This window comes from Pinus tabuliformis, chromosome 6, assembly GCF_031772625.1.
Source record: "Pinus tabuliformis cultivar Carrire ecotype Pingquan chromosome 6, CPIR1, whole genome shotgun sequence".
In the NCBI taxonomy this organism is placed as follows: domain Eukaryota; kingdom Viridiplantae; phylum Streptophyta; class Pinopsida; order Pinales; family Pinaceae; genus Pinus; species Pinus tabuliformis.
This window is the reverse complement of record NC_142292.1, coordinates 1,126,343,888-1,126,347,402: the sequence shown is the minus strand read 5'-3', so window position 1 is coordinate 1,126,347,402 and position 3,515 is coordinate 1,126,343,888. Positions and strand designations below refer to the sequence as shown.

Sequence of the window (3,515 nt, the reverse complement as noted above, 5' to 3'; positions counted from 1 at the left end):
TTTTTTGGATGAATGAATGCTAAGTTTTTTTATTTTTCACCATAGAAAGATGTTTTCTAATGTATTTTTTCCTATCTTAAACAGGTATGAGCAATGTGTTGTTTTTGTGCAGGACAAGGGGACTTTAGGGTAAATTGTCATTTTCACGAACCAAAACATCAGAGTCATCTTTTAAGCTCTTTTCTGACTCCTAAAAAATGAAAATATTGCCGAGCGTTTCTTTTACACTCGTTAAAATGGAATTAAAAGACGGTCCCCTTATAGCTCTTTTCTGACCGTAAAAACAGGAAAAGATTGCTGGGTTTTTGTCGTTTTAAACTCGATATGGAAATAAAATGACGTGTCCTTGATCGCTTTTTACTTTTCAGGTCAGTGGCACTAATCATGAAAATACTCCTTGGTCACAAGATCTACGCCCGTAGCCCAATCGGCACGCGACTGCCCGCCCTCGCCGCGAGAGCAGCTCGGGTAGACTGCCGACAGCCCACAAGTTGAGGGCGCAGACCCCTAGGCCCAACCCTCAAAGCCAATCCTTTTCCCGAAGTTATGGATCCGTTTTTATGACTTCCCTTACCTACATTGTTCTATTGACCAGAGGTTGTTCACCTTGGAGACCTGATGCGGTTATGAGTACGATCGGGCATGAACGGTACTCGGTCCTCCAGATTTTCAAGGGCCGCCGAGGGTACACCGAACACCTCAAGATGTGCGGTGCTCTTCTAGCTGCTGGACCCTATCTCCGGGTGAACCGATTCCAGGGTGGGAAAGCTGTTAAAAAGAAAAGATAACTCTTCCCGGGCCCCCGACGACGTCTCCGGATTTCCCAACGTTGCTGCCCACCGCCATGTCCCGGTTCGGGAATATTAACCCGATTCCGTTTCGATGCTCGTGCAAAGTGCACCCTTGATACAAGGCTTCCCCATCTCTTAGGATCGACTAACCCATGTCCAATTGTTGTTCACATGGAACCTTTCCCCACTTCAGTCTTTAAAGTTCTCATTTGAATATTTGCTACTACCACCAAGATCTGCACCGGGGGCCGATCCACCCAAGCTCACACCATAGGTTTCTCAATACTCCCCGCGTCCTCCTACTCATTGGAGCCAGGCAATTGCTCCGACGATCGAGTATAGGTTGTGCGCTTCAGCGCCATCCATTTTCGGGGCTAGTTGATTCGGTAGGTGAGTTGTTACACACTCCTTAGCGGATTTCGACTTCCATGACCACCGTCCTGCTGTCTTAATCAACCAACACCCTTTGTGGGATCTAGGTTAGCACGCAATTCAGCATCGTAACTTGACTTTCGGTTCATCCCGCATCGCCAGTTCTACTTACCAAAAATGGCCCACTTGGAGCTCTCGATTCCACGGCATGGCTCAATGGAGCAGCTGCACCCTCTTACTATTTAAAGTTTGAGAATAGGTCGAGGGCGTTACACCCCCGATGCCTCTAATCATTTGCTTTACCTTATAAAACTTGCGTGTGAGATCCATCTATCCTGAGGGAAACTTTGGAGGAAACCAGCTACTAGATGGTTCAATTTGTCTTTCGCCCCTATACCCAAGTCAGACGAACGATTTGCACGTCAGTATCGCTACGAGCCTCCACCAGAGTTTCCTCTGGCTTCGCCCTGCTCAGGCATACTTCACCATCTTTCGGGTCCCAACAGGTGTGCTCTCACTCGAACCCTTTGCATAAGCTCAAGGTCGGTCGACGATGCACCCCCCCAGAGAGGGGATCTCGCCCATCAGCTTCCTTGCACCTCACAGGTTTTCAAACCTAACAACTCGCACACATGTTAGACTCCTTGGTCCGTGTTTCAAGACGGGTCGAATGGAAAGCCCGCCAACCAACACCACGAGCGCCCAGGTACACACGGCCCGCCACAAGGGCGCATGCTTTGATCCTCGACCACCGCAGCGGCAAACCGACAGGCAGTAATCCACCCGCGCTTATGACGATGCAGCAGCCCGTGTTGGTTTTCACCTCAAGTCGAGCGGCGGACCAGCCTGAGCCATTCCGCATCCGACCGAGACGCATCGACAACCTCCATCCGCTTCCCTCCCGGCAATTTCAAGCACTCTTTAACTCTCTTTTCAAATTCCTTTTCATCTTTCCCTCGTGGTACTTGTTCGCTATCGGTCTCTCGCCCGTAGTTAGCCTTGGACGGAATTTACCACCCAATCAGGGCTGCATTCCCAAACAAACCGACTCGCCGACAACGCCTCGTGATGCGGCAGGGTCCCTGGCTGACGGGGCTGTCACCGTCTCAGGCGTCCCCTTCCAAGGGACTTGGCCCAGGTCCGCTGCTGAGGACACTTCTACAGACTACAATTCAAGCAGCGCCGCCGCCCGATTTTCATGCTAGGCTCTTCCCGGTTCGCTCGCCGCTACTAGGGGAATCCTTGTAAGTTTCTTTTCCTCCACTTAATTATATGCTTAAACTCAGTGGGTGTTCTCGCCTGAGCTGAGGTCACAAAGTTGGAGCTAAATCTGCCATACCCCATGGGAGGACAAGAGAGAGCAAAGCAAGTTCGAGCGATGCCACACAATGCCCACATCAGCTAACGTTGACTGCCCATCCAAGGGGACAAGATCACCGCTCGCCAATGCACACCATGAAACATTGCTTGAGGTATTTCAGCCGACCGCACCACATGGGGCACGGACGACCAGCTCCGCTGCTCCCTAGCATATTGTAGGGAGCACGTTTGAATGGGATGCGATGCCTAGATAGACATGCCCTCGACCGAGGCCTCGAGCGCATATTGCATTCAAAAACTCGATGATTCATGGGATTCTGCAATTCACACTAAGTATCGCATTTCGCTACGTTCTTCATCGTAACAAGAGCCGAGATATCCATTGCCGAGAGTCGTTTCCACGTGTATTACCGAAAAATTGGCCACAAAACTGAATAGGGGCACCCCCCACAACAAATGTAAGGCCAAGGGGAAAAAGGAGGAAAAATGCATGAGAGAAAGAGAAACAAAGGTGTCTAACCCCCTCACAGGGGGAGGCTCGAACAGAGGACAATCTCCCCCAGCCCCACGCCCTCACAAAAAGGGGGGAAATGCGTGGAACAGCAATCGAGAAGGACTAGGGTGGCCACCCCGGGAGCTCGCACTGCTTTTAGCCCTTCCCCGACACCAGCCCACAACGATTCCCCCTTTTCTCCGTAGAGTTAGGGACCGAAAGGAAGAAAAGGGTAGAAAACAAAGCACAAACAAGGCACAAGCCTCCCAAAGCCCCGTGCCTTCGGGAACTGAAGGGGACGATGATCAAGAAGGACTAGGGTGGCCACCCCGGGAGCTCGCACTATGTTTCGTCCTTCCGGAACACCAATCCACAACAATCCCACCTTTTCTCCGTAACGCTAGGGGCCATGAGGAAGAAGGGAAGAAGAAAACAAACAAGAGAGAAAGGGATATATCAACCATGGCTACCGGCTCACAAGGGGAGGCTTCAAATAGAGAACAAGCTTCCCCAACCCCGTGCCTTCGCAAAAAGGGGGG

General features: G+C 51.0%; 1 non-coding gene and 1 pseudogene across 1 annotated transcript; both read right to left on the bottom strand.

The window, feature by feature from the left end:
- Positions 1-226: 226 nt before the first annotated feature.
- On the bottom strand, positions 227-2,453 carry LOC149262850 (25S ribosomal RNA; annotated as a pseudogene).
- Positions 2,454-2,723: 270 nt separating this feature from the next.
- LOC149262849 (5.8S ribosomal RNA) lies at positions 2,724-2,877 on the bottom strand. The gene has a single exon (XR_016261348.1). It is a non-coding gene; the product is annotated as a 5.8S ribosomal RNA (ribosomal RNA).
- Between the last annotated feature and the right edge of the window lie 638 nt (positions 2,878-3,515).